This window comes from Eurosta solidaginis, unplaced genomic scaffold, assembly GCF_040869045.1.
Source record: "Eurosta solidaginis isolate ZX-2024a unplaced genomic scaffold, ASM4086904v1 ctg00001070.1, whole genome shotgun sequence".
In the NCBI taxonomy this organism is placed as follows: Eukaryota; Metazoa; Arthropoda; class Insecta; order Diptera; family Tephritidae; genus Eurosta; species Eurosta solidaginis.
This window is the reverse complement of record NW_027137033.1, coordinates 245,673-261,768: the sequence shown is the minus strand read 5'-3', so window position 1 is coordinate 261,768 and position 16,096 is coordinate 245,673. Positions and strand designations below refer to the sequence as shown.

General features: G+C 40.1%; 2 pseudogenes; one reads left to right on the top strand and one right to left on the bottom strand.

Annotated features, from left to right (window-relative positions):
- Positions 1-2,882: 2,882 nt before the first annotated feature.
- Positions 2,883-5,309, bottom strand: LOC137236034 (uncharacterized; annotated as a pseudogene).
- Positions 5,310-5,592: 283 nt separating this feature from the next.
- Positions 5,593-6,640, top strand: LOC137236036 (bystin-like; annotated as a pseudogene).
- Positions 6,641-16,096: the final 9,456 nt, after the last annotated feature.

The following is a 16,096-nucleotide window of genomic DNA, read 5'->3' as shown; positions in this document are numbered from 1 at the left end:
GTCGAGGACAACCGTTGAACCGCGGGAAAAGTCTCCGGTTATAAGGGGAAGCTTCCCCACACAGTTGTACCGGCATGCACGTATATGTGTACGGACAACATAACCTTACCTATATACACATATACATGCATGTGGGCGAACCAGTTGTCGATAATATGGTGCTGTTAGGGTGGCGCAAGCTAATAAGAATTTAGGCTTCGGGCCTAAACATGCCGGCCCCTTGCGATACGCAACAGCTCAGACTCCGCCCGAGCGTCCCCGACCACGATTTGTCTTAAAACTAAATTGTAAAACTAAGGGTTGGGCCAGATGAGGCACGGGCCGGAATGACCCCGTTCCGGAATGAACTGTGTTGAGGTAGCTGGCGCGGCCGAGTGGCCAGTATACCGTCTCGATGGTCTTCCTTCACGTTTCGTATCGCGTGCAGCTGGCGTGGCCGAGGGGCCAGTCTACGCTCGCGCATTGGTTGATGTGCTTGCGTGCGTTGTTGCGCAGGTGGGCGGAAAGGCCGTGATTCCGCGCCAGTTTTCTCTCGTCGTTCGTGTGCTAGTAGGGGTTGAAACGGCCGTGGGTCCGATCCCCTAGGGTCGGAACGGACTATATGGGAGCCCGCTCCACTCCCGGATGGCAGTTGTGGTTCCTCTGCAAAGGCCGACTCGGACGCGTGGAGAGACAGCGCCTCATCCGTCGTCCCGTCGTCCTCCTCTTGCGTCGTGGGCATCCGTTCATACCCTTCTTCCTCTTCTTCAATGACCAGATGGTTCCAACTCTTGGGCGGCTCTGGCTCAGACGACAAGTCCTCCATCGAAAGGTGCAGCGTGGTATGGTGGTTGCTACCACATCTTCGGCACCTGCCCTTACTCGTGCATTCTCTGAGCCGATGTACGTTTGAAAGACAGTTCTGGCAGTACTTAACCTTAATAATTTCCCGCAGTCGTTGCAGTGGGGACTTAGCGCGGTATATCGGACATGACCTGATAGGATGTTGCGCTTTGCATAAATGGCACGGCTTCGGGTAACGAGCGGCCTGGCGCTCGTTTCTCTTTCGTAGCGAAGCGTAACGAGTAATTCTATTTAGAGAAGATGGAATAAAAATAAAGGGAAACTCGTTGGTTTATTATGCCTGTGACACGCGTTCGGTGGCGGGTAAGCCCTAATTGTATTGTCGAGATTTGTGAAATTTAACGCGGGCGTGGTGGAATACAGCGGTAGCTGCCTAAGAACATATGCATTCAGCGCATGTTATGTGATGACCTCTTTCTAGGCGCGTTATGTGTAGGGGTGTTTAATGCTCTATTTTGATTATGTTTGTGTCACCCGGTAGCGTTTTAGCTAGCCAGAACTAAGTTATTCGGTACTCGCATTCTGGTACCGAACCGGGTAGAGAGTGTGTTATGTGGTGGATTCTTGCGTCGTTGTGGTTTTATGCGACGTATGAAAAAATAAAGGGCTGTTCATCTTGGACGAGGGCACAAATTTTATTAAATTTACCTTTTTGTGTGTTTTTGTATGGCTCTCCATATATTTGTTTAACATTTTTTTCTCTAAATACGCTTGGAGTCCTGTTTATTTTTCTGCCTTTCCCGAAGAATACGGTTCCCGACGGGTATTTGGTTCCGAAATCGATTTGTCTTAAACGGGTTTTCGGCACGTGTTTGCATCTTTTCATGCATCACTAAAAATAGTGAGTGCCGAACAATAGGCACATACGTATATACATATACATACGTTGGTTAACGTATACCAACAGCCAGTGCATGGACTTTACCGCATTGGTATAGTTACCTACTTTTGGACCCATTTTACTTTTCTACTACTTTCATCATCAAATCCCCAAAGTCTACAAACATTTCAATCGATTCGCATTGAAACTGAACAAACTCAAAACAAGAAACAAATTTGTTGATGAAATAAGTGTAGTAAATGCGCAGGCAAATAATTTTTTGGCGCTATTGTCCTTTTTTTTGTGTGAATAATCTTTCAAATAACATTCCGGCATCGGTTATTTTGTGGCAGTATTTTTGGTACATTGGAACATTTTTGTTGTAATTGGACGTTGTGGTAAAGTTTCGTGAGTGTTTATAGCTCGAAAGACAGGAAAAGGCAAGTATCATTTAGGAATAAACTGTGCAGCTACACATTACCATGGATTTTGGTTTTGTTTTCGAATTTTTTGTTGAAAGCGTTGTTTCCGTGCAATGTGGTTCATTTGGTTTTGATAAACGATGAGTTGTTTTGTACGAATAAAAACGGTCGCTATTGTTTTCTTGAAAAAAAAAATCTCCCAACATCTACTACCAATTTCATTTTCCGTCTACCAACATTTTCATCATGTAAAGTCCGCGCACTGGTATAGGCATACCAGCAGCAAAGGCAAAACGAAGAAAAAAAAAAATACTCGCGAGCAGTTATACATACCTATGTATATAATGTAAATTCCACAGAATTGAAACTTCTTGAACTTGAACTTCTTGAAGCTTCATTCTTTTCATTTTTACGCGTGCACTATGGCCGAAATTGCGATTTTAGCGGTAAAAAATACTTCCCGACAAGCCAGCTTCACCAAATTTGGTGTGTAGACTTCTAATGATAAAAAAATCGATTTGAGAAAAAATGGGCGGGCCACGCCCCCTTTTTTCAAAGTAGTGGCAAAACGTACTTCCTGGCAAGCTAGCTTCACCAAATTTGGTGTGTAGACTTCTAATGACGGTCCAAAACCCAAATTGTTGCCAAAAATACTTACCAAAAAGCTGGCTTGATCAAATTTTGAAAACGGACTTCTTCTGACAAAAAAAACCTTAGAAAAAATGGGCGGCCCGCGCCCACTATTAAAAATATATTGAATGCTACTAAGAAATTAATTTATTTTTTAATTCATAAATTTATAATTTTAAAGAAGTTGTAAATGCTTATGGATTAATCTGAAAATAACAAAAATAACATACATATTCTCGAAAGATATAGGGCTTAATTATTCATGGTCTGTTTCTTCGTTTTCAGCCGCTTCTAATTCCAATGAATAATTATTAATCGACTCTAAGCTTACATCAGAATCATAACTATAATTGCAGCTGGAGGCTTCTTGAGATGTTGAAGGTAATAAAAGTTCTGGTGGCAATTCAGGCATTTTAAAAAGATCAATGACTTCTCGAGGAAAAGGAAGTTTTTTTGAACTATTTGTACGTTCTTGCAAACATAAACTTCAAATATATAGGTCAGAGCTATCCATAGCTCTATGATCCATGTCAAGTATGTTGTGCACTCTTGAATCCTTTCGGGCGTGACCAGTTCGATCTTTTTTATATTTTTTTCGCGCCTCAGATGCATTTTCTGCCAGGACACCTACGGGTACTACTGAAGCCTCAATTATTTGTGACGAATGCACTAATATTTTGTGTATTGTGGCAGACATAGAGTACCATTCGTAGTTTTGGAAAAACATTTCACTGGTTTTAATGCAATGATCACGAAACCTTTGAGCATCAATTTCAAATTCAGAGAGGGCAATTAAGATTATGTGTAAATGTTTCAAAAAATCAATATTTACACCAGTAATAGATGCTAAAAGGTCCGTGCGAGAAAATGCTCTTCTAGCTGTGTTGCCATCGTTGGTGTTGCCGCTGCATTTGCTTTCGGCTTATCGACATGAAGCCCCATTTGAAGCAAAAACTCTTTTTGAATTTTTTGTTTTTTTTCTGCCAGGATTCTCTTCTCTTCTGCTCCACGAACTTGCCATTTTTTCAAATCTAGCTTGTATGAAAGTTTTAAAACAAACTCGAAACTACGAATCCACGCATGCAAAGGGCTTAATCCATATTTCAAAGCGTCGGTCTTCGATTCAAAATTAGGAGAATCAAAGTTTCTTATAGTTCGAAATTCCTTTGGACCGGCATGACAGATGGGACATTGCTGTGCACTTTTAGTTTCTGTCAACACATTTAAGACTTTCCCATCTATTAATGTCATATATAATTATATTTTACTTTAATTTTTTTCCCATTACTTAGTGTGTATTGTAGTGGTCGCAACTCCTCAATCTGTTTCTTTATGTTGTGGTTGTCAGTTAAAATGTGCTCTTTTGTTTCTTTAACAAACTCCACTTTTAAAGGTCTACAAAAGCGTACTGACTGAGGTGTACGGTTTACCCAAATGTTATACCCTGCTGATGAAATTATTTTTACTGGAATGACTGATGTCACAAAAAGGGAATGATCTAAACTTTCCGAAGTATTTTCCACCATCAAACCCGTAGCTCGAAAATATGATCGATTATTCAACATCCATTGTACGCAATACGTCATCTTGATATTCAAGAATTCTTTTAGCTGTGGTCTAACAAATTTTGTAACGTCACTTCGACAGAGCTTTCATTCGCTTTGATTTCATCCGGTCTACATTTCAATTTCAATAAACTTTATCATAAGTCGGATAAATACTACAATTATGTTTTATGTTTAATTGCCGCATATTTGAGTACACCTTTTTAGTTAATCCGTTTTCTAACACAAACATTAGAGCTTCATCAGGTGATACTGGCGTAACTTCTTTATGGCTAGTATTAAGAACTTCTCGAATTTTGGATGGCCGATTTGGAGATATAGCAACTTGTTGTAGGACACATTTCAAATCCGTTGCGTGGGATTTTTTGGCAGATATAGAGGCAGCATGAACTAATAATTGCGCATTGTCTCCTTGCTGGGAAGCTAATTCGGAAGCTAATCTCCTTTTATTTCTTTCGCAGCTATCATCATACGTCAGTTTTGGTCGCCCAATAGTGTTAATCTTTTTCGGTATTACAAAAATTGTTTCTCGACTCAACCATTTCTTATTATATTTTCTAAATGGATTCTCATTTCTGGTTTGTTTATTCCATTTAAGTTTAATAAAATTAGATAAGTTCCGAGCTTTAGTACATATCAATTTACTTAATTCACTGTCAATTTCGTATGAAATCTTTCCTTTTATGTAATTCGAAACATTCCTGTTGTTTCTCAACCAAAACTCAAATATTTCAGAATATTTGAACCTGAGTGTTTCTACAAAAGTATTAAAAATTCGTTCATTAGCTGTCAAATGCATACACTTTTACCATGACATAAAACTTGAGTTTTCTACAAACAATCACATGTAAATAGTTCCAATGACACTTCAAAACATTTTTAGTTTTACTCCACGAAAAACGATAAAACTCTTCAGAATTTCACAAAAAAATACATACAAAAAACCACCAAAATAAGTACGAAATAAAAATATTTAGCAAACTATATTTGTATATAGTAAAATTACTAACCTCGAGTAATAGAACTCATATTTACAAAGTTTTTACAAGAATATATTAGTAAAAAACAGTTTTTAATTTTATAAAAATTTTGCTGCTTCACTTGTATTAACACGTACTAAAAAATGTTTAAACATTGCCAGCTGTTTTTACATAAACAGGGTTGCCAACAGTAAATTTTTTTTTTAAATTTTTTCTTATCAATATGTTGGGTATTGAACACCATCAAAATAATTGCAAAAATTTAAATTTGAAAAATTGACTTTTTGCCGCTAAAATCGCAATTTCGGCTATGGTGGCGTGGTTGGATTACGATGGCACATTTACAAGGGAAAGGGTAAGTACTTCGAAATTGTTGAATTGATGTTATTAATGATAAATATATTTCTTTTATTTCATTTCATTTATTAACTTTCTTTTATTTCTAGGTGGCTGGTTGCATAGGTCCAGGAGATGGTTTTGTATCGGATTTTGTTTTAATTTTAGATATACCGGCATCGCAAAAGGGGTGCTCCAACTGCGGCGTCGGCCGCGCTGTCAGTTGTCACACCTTTGCTATGCCCATTTATGCGTTTACTAATGGATTTTTTTTTTGAGGTTTTTGGTCTCAATAAAAACAAGACTTGACTCAAGGGAAAGTCTCAACGCAAAACTCAAAAAAAAAGTTTCAGCTGCGGGTAACGCTCAACAATTAGAACTGAATAACTATACTTTCCCTAGCATTGAAGAAATACAAAGCGACCTAATAGATGTAGTAAAACGTTGCCGAAGTGGGAAGGTTCCCAAAGCTTTTAAGATTATTCCCAGACTGCAAAAGTGGGAACAAATACTTTCCATAAAAGAACCGCATAATTGCAGTGTTGGTGCAATGTTCCAAAGGACTCGGATTTTTTTTCTTTTTTTTTTTGTACTCGCATGTTATGGCGCAAAATTTTTCCGCTTTGGTCATACTACCCTGAATACGTGATGTTTATGTGAATGTACAAAACTCTAATAAGCCTTGGTATAATGCTGTAAAAAAGGGCTCCTTCCAAACCAGCTGCTTTAATGAAAGGAATAATACTACCTTGACTGGAAGCGGATGACTGTTCTTTGCGTGAAGCCCTTATATTTGGTAGCGTTATTGCGCGTAGTTCAATTCCTGTGTTACATTCGTCTGCTTGTTTACGCAAAATATGCAAAATGGGGTATCCTGGTGCAAACTCAATATGCTCTACCTTACCGCGTAATCGCTGCAGCATTATTTCATTTCATTAATTTGAAAATGATAAGCGTGAAATTTCTGTGTTGTGGCATCAAGGCCTATTAACTGTGGATTTGGGTCCTATCCACCGGCTTTGGGGCCCACACATTCGAACCTAGATAATCTACAATTACAAATTATATATCATTTTTCGAAGCACCCTAATGCATTTGACAATGAATTAATATCAGTGCATATAGGATGTAAAACATATAAACCTGAATTATATAAATTGAATTTACACACATAAAATAATCATTTTTCTGAAACACCCTAATATACACTTACATATTTATTATTTCGCAAAAAACATAATTTTCTCTGCCCGCATATGGCGAATATTTTGGATGGATATTATATTTTGCATAGAGATCGAACGGGAAAAACTTTGGCTTTGCATTGAGATCAACGAACCTGCTGGAATTCTAAACAACGATCGGAATACAGCAACGCAATAAGCAACACACATAAGCTCGCATTGCAAGAGCACCAAAAACGTACAAACATACGTATACAAAGGAATGCAACCAAGCACAACAGGCATTGAAGCGAACCGTCAAGGCGGACATCGCACAACGAGGAAACAAAAAAAAAACAATGCACTAGAAAGACGTCACCTTAACATACCAACAACACAGCATGGGTACCAGGCAGCCAAAAACATTACACTTGTAAGTTGCTTACGAAGGGCAACCAACTCGTTGACAACAACAAGGCACAATAAGCAAGCAGTAGAGGGAAATTGAAAGTAACTATGCTAACTGAGGATGCGTACCAATGAACTCGCATGTTAGGGGCAGTCCAAGGGGAATTACTACATATGTAATTTAAAAATAAATACTTATATACAAGTAGATAATCGAATATATGGGTAGAGTAATACCGTTAAAAGTAGGATACCTTATGTAAATACATATAATAAGTAAAATTTATTGTTGCAGGATAACTGTCCACCTGCGCGGGGACAAGTATAAAAGGGCGACAAATTTTGCGAATTTGAGTAGTAGCCAGCTAGGTATAGTAGCCTGCTAACGCCTTGTTTAGCGGTGAATAGGACTCCTGGGATTTTTCCATCTCACGAGTTCTTTATTTTAGTAACTTTGGAGGTTTTTCCAACCCCATCGTTAGAGGGATTGTGGTGGTTTTTCCACCTCCGCAACCTTCAGGAAGAGCAGGGTATCCTTAAGTTATATACTCTGTGGGGGTTTTACCAACTCCACCGAGTGGGAGGAAGTGGTGGTTCCCCACCTCCGCTTTCTTTACGAGTAGTCTGAGTTTTTAGTTTAAGCGTAGTCCCGGTGGGGGTTTTCCCAACCCCATCGGCGTAGAACCGACGGTGGTTTCACACCTCCGTCGCCGTAGCTTTAAGGGTAGTTTTGATAATTTGAATAAAGAATTTATAACGTTTTAACAACAAACAGGGTCTTTCTCTTTAAAAGGAGACGATATGGATTCTTCTCTATTCCCACAAGGAACCTGGGCGAACTGAGCATACCCCGGCGTAAGGAAAAATCCGTCACATAACGTTTTTCACAACGTTATAAACATGGTATATCGTCAGAACAAAGGAAGCGTTAATGAATTTAATGAGGAAGCAGTCACATCCAAATATTACGCCTGAAATTCGAAGAGCACGATTGACTTCTAAGTGCCGTGATGTTGAAATTACGGAGTGCGATAATGACATTGCTGCACTGCCAGTGGTTAGATGTAGGCTATGAGTAGTTTTTTAAGACTTCACAAATATGAACGACAACCATGGTCAACCTGAATGCAACGATATTTTGGATTACAGAAGAAATGGCATTGGGGCAGAAGTTGTCCGAACCTCCCGAACTGAGTAATTTGGTATTGCCGCAATATGCTAAAGATGCATTGTGGGCTCGTGCTCAGGTGATTGGCATGGAAGATGAAAATACAGATATATAAGTGTGTAGGCTCATGTGGCTACGAGGTTTCTCTGGCACAATGGAGGTGCATTTAGATTTGGAAGACCGTTTGGCAATGTTTATGGGAATGGAAAGGCCGAGGTGTATTCATATGGATTCAGCATATGCAAAGCGAGGCGATGTTATATTTGCCGACGAAAAGGTAAACTTCTCAATACAAAAAGCGTTGGATGCTTCGCGTAGCTCAATATATTTCTGTAAGCATAATAATATGTCCGACTTAGAACGATTGTTATTGAAGCAGCAGCGTCGTGATCTTAAGAACGTCAAAAAGGCCGCAAAAACTCGACGGTTTTTCGTTGCGAAAGGTATATATATGAATACTGGTGAATTATGTCCCCTTCCCGATTTGGTGGCGCTGCGTGCTAAGTATAAATTACGTTTATTTTTGGATGAAAGCATATCTTTTGGCACACTTGGAAAAACGGGACATGGTCTTGCTGAACACTTCAATATTGATCTCATTGAGGTTGATCTCATTATGGTGGGCATGGAAAATTCTTTAGCTACTATTGCTTAACCTATCTAAAAACCTTTGATTTTAGTGTTGTTCCTAACTGCTGCACTATTATGCACCCGATGCTTCCGTTATCCAATATGGCGCTGATGTTATTGTAGGGCATCCACTCCATCGAGCAAGTCGTACTCCGGTGGATTTGTCGGTTGCATTGGATTTGGATTTGTTTTTAGTAAGTGGTTTTACATTTCATATTGTATCTTTTCTTTTGCATACCCAGTAAAATTATTATTGATTGTCAAATTGATTATCAAACGTTATAACATTAGCTTCTAAATGCTGATAAACTGTTTAATTGACAACAATGTTAAAATTAAAGTTAGTTTACAACATGGAATTCTCATTAAGTCTTGAAGTGCTCGTGCCAAATGTCAGCAAAGTCCTGTGATAAAAAGCTTGTTTTTTATAGGGAGAATGTATTTCACTAGTCATCTGTAGGATCTTGCAATTACTATGTGCACCTCATAAAACTATGGAGAAAATCCCATTTCCGGCCACTTTTATTGTGACCGTTTGGCACACGTCCATGTTAAGATATTTCTTATTCTTAGCTTCATCTGAAAGAGAAAACTGTGGCAGTTAGGTAAAAGGTTTGAATCAAAGTGAGAACTAAAACTTTTTCAATCATTCCAGTATTGTATTCCGATTGTTTACTGGGTGTGTTGTTGTGGGGTGCAGATTTTGGACACAGTTTTTTTTTGCCCATTTTGTTTTGTAATGACAGTTACTGAATTGCTATATGTTGTAACGAAGCTTTTTTCCTGCCCGGTGCTTCTTCAATAAGTGCTTGGAGTATACACGCCGTGTCCAAGGTTCACTTACAATAAATTTGTAATTCTGGACACCTTGCAAATCGTTTTCATATAAAATTCACTTTATTTCTTTAACTTTATATATTTTATTACTATAATGAAAATAATGTAATAAAAGAAAGATGTATTTGTATTCTTCACTTCGCTTTGTGCTTGCTCTATGGTTAGTGGTGGGCTAACGGTCCTCGTGTCCCGTTAGGATCGTCCCGTTAGGACGCCTTGCTGGTCGTTGCCTGGGTGTGTGTAAATGTATTTCTGTGACGCCTTGCGTCGGCGTGTTTCTCGTACGGCTAGCGACTGCACTGTCTCTGATGCGGCTTATGTCGGTGCGTCTGCGTGCGTGTGTGTAACTCTAGTATGGTTGACGTCGTGTATTTGCGTAACTCTGCTGCGGTCAACGTAGTATGCCTGCGTAGCACTGTTGTGGCCAGCGTCGTAGGTTAGCGTGAATCTGCTGCGGCCCATGTGGTATGTTTGCGTAGTGCCGTGGCAGCCAGCGTGGTGTGATTGCGTAGCGCTGTTGCGGCCAGCGTGGTAGGTTATCGTGACTCTGATGTGGCCAGCGTAGTACGTTTACGTAGTGCTGTTGTGGCCCGCGTCGTATGTTGGCGTAGGGCTGGGGCTAACGTAGTGTGTTCGCTATTGCGGCCAGCGTAGTCGCAGGCGGCGGACGTCGCCTGTTCGCGGGTGCGCGTTACTGTAGTAGGGCCGTTGCTTACGAAGTCTCAAGCGGTGTTTGGTGGTATAACCGACACATTCACCACTTGAGTCACGACTCACTCCTATGAAACGACCTATCCTGGTGGTGTAAACGATACATTCGAGGGACGCTCCACTGGTAGCTCCGGTCACGACCACAGCTCCGTGCTAACTAACTTCTGTACTTCGAGGGACGATCCACTGGTAGCTCCGGTCACGACCACAGCTCCGTGCTAACTAACTGCTGCACTGCTGTGTCCCTCCTTTTATAGCTGTTTTGTTTGGTGTTGCTAGCTCAAATTGTTGCGTATAGCAAGTTACCGTGTTGCTATTAAATGTTGCGAACGCTCGTTGTGTTGCTGAGACTTGTTAGTTTGTTGTGTTGCTATTAAGTGTTGTGATTACTAGTCGTGTTGCTGAGACTTATTGGTTTGTCGTGTTGCTAGGGGCTTTTGTGACTGGCTGTTGTAACTGGCTGTTGTGTTAAAGCTGTGTTGAATGTGTTGTGGGGTCGTTTTGTGTGGGCCAAGTTAATGGTGTTTTATTTGGTCCTCACAATGTTGAAAAAAATGTACTACAGTTTTTGGTGTTGCGTAGTCGTCTACTTTGCTAGTGTACTGTGTAAATATACTACACCGGTTGGCAAATGCAAGGGTGCTCGACCATTGGCACAAAATCCCGAACTCCCCGTATATCTTTTTGCAAATACGGACGTTTCTTGTTGTAACTTGGTTATTTGATATCTGATTTTGAAATTATACATTTACGTTAGTTTGTTTTTAGTCCATTGACTCCTTCTTTGGAATAGCAAATGTCAACAACAAAGGATGAAATATGTACCTAAAAACCTTTCTGTATTTTAATCAATTAGGTCGTCAAAATATTGTGTTGAATTTACGATGAATATCGCATATAGAGTAGAATAAAGAAATTAGTGCATCGTTTATTGTTCCGATAATCCTTTAATGTTTTCCAAAAACCATTTTTTTTGTAAATTTATTATAAAAAATGATCAAAATAAGCACACATCACATTCCCACGCTTCATACTCAGAATTTTCTCAAGAACTCTATTTAAAGCTGATGTTGAGAGGGTCTCGGAACAATTTTTTATAAATTGTTATCTTTACTTTAGTTATACAGCCGAAAATGTTTTTTTTTTTTTTTGTTTTATAACGTGGTTATGTCAGACACAACTTTTAGAACTAATGTGCCATTATTTTTGCCTTGAGAAGCTCCATAATGCTCCTTGGAGCTCTGAAATCGATTTCACATACTTGATTTGTCATGACTTGGTGAAACGAGGAAATCATCCTGTAACGGTTGGCAGACAAACCTATCAGAAAATGACTTCAGAGCGCAAAAATTCCTCAGAATCATTTTTATTATATACAAGTAGTATGATATTGAGATTTTAGTTCTGCTATTTTTAACACAGAGTTATTTTTAACATAAAATAACAACTAAAACACATGATTAATGACTACTTTTATACGTGTTTCATTTATTTTCATTGAGGAATAAATCGTAAAAATAAAAATCATGTTATTATAAAGTATATGCGAAGCACCATAGATAAAATGAGTAATAAAATGAACATTGGTTTATATATTACATTTTTAAAATATGAAAAATTCATCAGAAGGAGTTATATACTCTCAGGACAAAAATTATGAAATGTAATATTATGTCAAATTGCTACTTGGTGAAGCTTAGGAGAGCATTATTTCTCATGACAAGTTCCATGAATTAATTCCGTTGTTTTTATGAGAATTGCTGAAATTTGTAGTTTTATCTTAAACGAATTGTGAGAAAAAGCTTTCTGTTTTTTATGCTTAAATTGAAATGCACCTTAATTGGAGAAATGTTGGAAAACTTTTTGGATAATCTATCTATCTTGTTATTGATAAGGGGTTTTGGGAGGCCATTTATAACATGCTTTCCTTTAGAAAATTTGTATAAGCTTTCATTCATGAGCTTGAAGTGACGAGCCGTATCGATTACTTCAGCTTAATTTTACACAATTTGCGAACAAACATCAACGTTTTGTAAGCTTATTGTTTGTTTGAGAAAACTTTATTACAGCCTTACACTACGTTTACTGTATTTGTTAGGTCAGTGTTGAAGAAGGGAAGTAGGTGGAAATGGTCCGAAGAACAACAGGCGGCATTCGAAGTGTTGAAGAATGCACTAACACAAGCACCGGCACTAGCTTGCCCAGATTTTACTAAAAGATTTCGATTACAGACGGACGCGAGCGATTATGGTCTCGGAGCAGTTCTCACACAGGGGTTGGATGACGAGGAGCGAGTGATAGCGTATGCTAGCCGCCGGTTGAATAAAGCCGAGATGAACTACTCACCAACATAGAAGGAATGTTTGGCAATCGTGTGGGCAATAAGGAAAATGAGACCGTATTTAGAAGGGTATAATTTCACGGTGATTACCGATCACCTGGCTTTGAAATGGTTGAACGCGATCGAAAGTCCTCCAGGCCGGATCGCTAGATGGGCGCTCGAGTTACAGCAGTATTCGTTCGACGTACAGTATAGGAAGGGTAAGATGAACGTGGTCGCAGATGCACTGTCAAGGCAGCCACTGGAGGAACAGCTGGGTAGCCTTACGACACATGAAGACAGTTTGAGTTGCAAGTGGTACATGTCAAAGATGGCCGAAGTAACGGGGACACCAGAGAAGTTTCCCGAATACGTCTTAGAGGAAGGAAGACTATACAGACGAATTGGAAGTAAAATGGATGGTGAGGATGCGGTACCATGAAAGTTATGCGTGCCGACATTGGAGAGGCGAAGAGTGCTTAACGAGATTCACGACACACCAAGAGCAGGGCACATGGGGATACGGAAATCCATCGCGCGTGCAATGATGCGGTATTACTGGCCTGGGATGTTCAGGGACGTACGGAAGTACGTGCAACAGTGCCACGTATGCCAAGTCTACAAACCCAGCCAGCAACAAGCTGCAGGTAAGATGCTCACGCAGATTTCAGATGAACCTTTGCTACCGTTTGTGTCGATTTCGTTGGACCACACCGTCGTTCGAAGCATGATAATACAATGGCATTAGTTTTCGTGGATCGATTTTCGAAATGGGTAGAGGTCATAGCAATACGGAAAGCAACGACGCAGAATCTGATCAGGGGAATGAGAGAGGATTTTGGCACGATTCGGAGCACCAAAAGTTCTAATAACAGACAATGGAGCACAGTTATCGAGCAGGCATTTTAAGAATTTTTTACAAGAGGCTGGCATAAGGCACCAGCTAACGGCACCGTACACACCGCAAGAGAACCCGACGGAGAGAGCGAATCGTAACATCAAGAGGATGATAGCGCAATTCACAGGGAAGGAGCATAAGACATGGGATGAGTTGTTGCCAGAGATGACACCAGCACTGAATACGAGCGTATGCGAGTCAACAGGCTACAGTCCAGCATTCTTGGTACAGGGTAGGGAACCGATTATCCCCAACGCCCTCTACGATGAGCAAACATTTGGCACAGGCGAGAAGTGAAAAGATGACGAAAATGAAAGAGATGGCGAGTCGTAGACAACAGCATGCATCAGCGGAGCAGGCAAGGCATTATAATTTGCGTAGGAGACAGTGGCAACCGGCGGTGGGCGACTTGGTACTAGTAAAAAAGCATCAGCTGTCCAAGGCAGTGGACAACTTCGCAGCAAAGTTAGTACCAAGATACAGTGGGCCTCATCGTGTAACGAACTTCGTATCTCCCGTAATCGTCGAGCTATACAAGGTACATAACGGCAAAAGAAGAACGGCACATATAAGCGAGCTAAAAGCATACCATCAGGCGACAGTCGAAGGAGAAGCAAGTCCCCAACTCGCGAACGTGGTAAGTCAAAAGCGTCTCGCCAAGCCCCGAATGGGGGCTTCACCGAAGTTCCCATCGGGGAACAAACGAGACGACCGACGACGATAGCAACAACACAACACGCATCATCATCAGCATCTTGTAGTAGAACCCCGAACCAACATTTCACCGAGGAACACACAGAGCAACTGGCCGTAGTAACAGCAACGCCACGCGCATCAACATCGCAAGCAGTCCAGGTGACGGAAGAAGATCAGACGGATTACAGCACGGTAGCGATATGTGGTTCACTACCACTCGCCATTTCAGGTGCAAGTGGTTCCAGAATCGAACGCGCAGACATAATCAACAATCAACAGCGCGCCTAAAAATCATATCCACACCATTAGGAATAAACTACATACAGAGTGTATGTGCCTACATGGTGATCAAAAGGAATATAAACAAAAAGGCAACTCTTAGAGACCAATTGTACAGCGAACAACGGGACATTCATATGGCTTAGCAACTAAAGGCTTGTACTGATATGAATGTTGGAGATTCGAGTTCAACGCTAAGCTCCCGAAAAGCTAGCTGATGAAGAAGTGAAATTCAGAAACATGTCCTAGTAACCATCGCCGTTTGTAAACTTACAATTTTTCTCTAATATCAATTACAAAAACCATTGTATAAAGCAATATGAGCAAAGCTCGCTAATTAAATACATATGATCATATTGATATAATAGTAACAGCGGAAGTATTAAAAGCAAATACTGTAAAAATCCGAACAAATGTTACTAAGCTTTCAAAAGCGCGCCTAAAAATCATATCAACACCATTAGGAATAAACTACATACAGAGTGTATGTGCCTACATGGTGATCAAAAGGAATATAAACAAAAAGGCAACTCTTAGAGACCAATTATACAGCGAACAACGGGACATTCATATGGCTTAGCAGCTAAAGGCTTGCACTGATATGAATGTTGGAAATTCGAGTTCAACGATCAGCTCCCGAAAAGCTAGCTGATGAAGAAGTGAAATTCAGAAACATGTCCTAGTAACCATCGCCGTTTGTAAACTTACAATTTTTCTCTAATATCAATTACAAAAATCATTGTATAAAGCAATATGAGCAAAGCTCGCTAATTAAATACATATGATCATATTGATATAATAGTAACAGCGGAAGTATTAAAAACAAATACTGTAAAAATCCGAACAAGTGTTACTAAGCTTTCAAAAGCGCGCCTAAAATCATATCCACACCATTAGGAATAAACTACATACAGAGTGTATGTGCCTACATGGTAAAAGAAATGTTTAAGCTAGCAAAGACCGCGGAAAACGAGGCGTATCGGGACGAGTACAGGGACCTAATGAGGATATACAAGCGTTAAATTTCCAGGGCGAATAAAGAAGTTTCTGCGCGGACATAGAGTGCCCCAGCGAAACAGTTCGGTTGGCAAAAGTTCTATCAAGGGGAAACATACTCCAGAAGACTAATACATAAAGAGAACGGGGAATGGTAACGTAATAGTGAGGAATCCCTTCAGGTGCTTTTCGATACACATTTCCCACCGGGAGCGGGTAGTGCCTGGCTTGGTGATTGATACCAAGATTCTAAGTTTAAATCGCCGGGCCCAGATGGTATATTCCCGGCCGTGCTACAATTTTCAAGTAGAGCGGTCGTGGAATGGTTTAAAATGATAGTCGATGGGTGCATAAGACTGAATCATGTACCGCACTCTTGGAAAACTACTCGCGT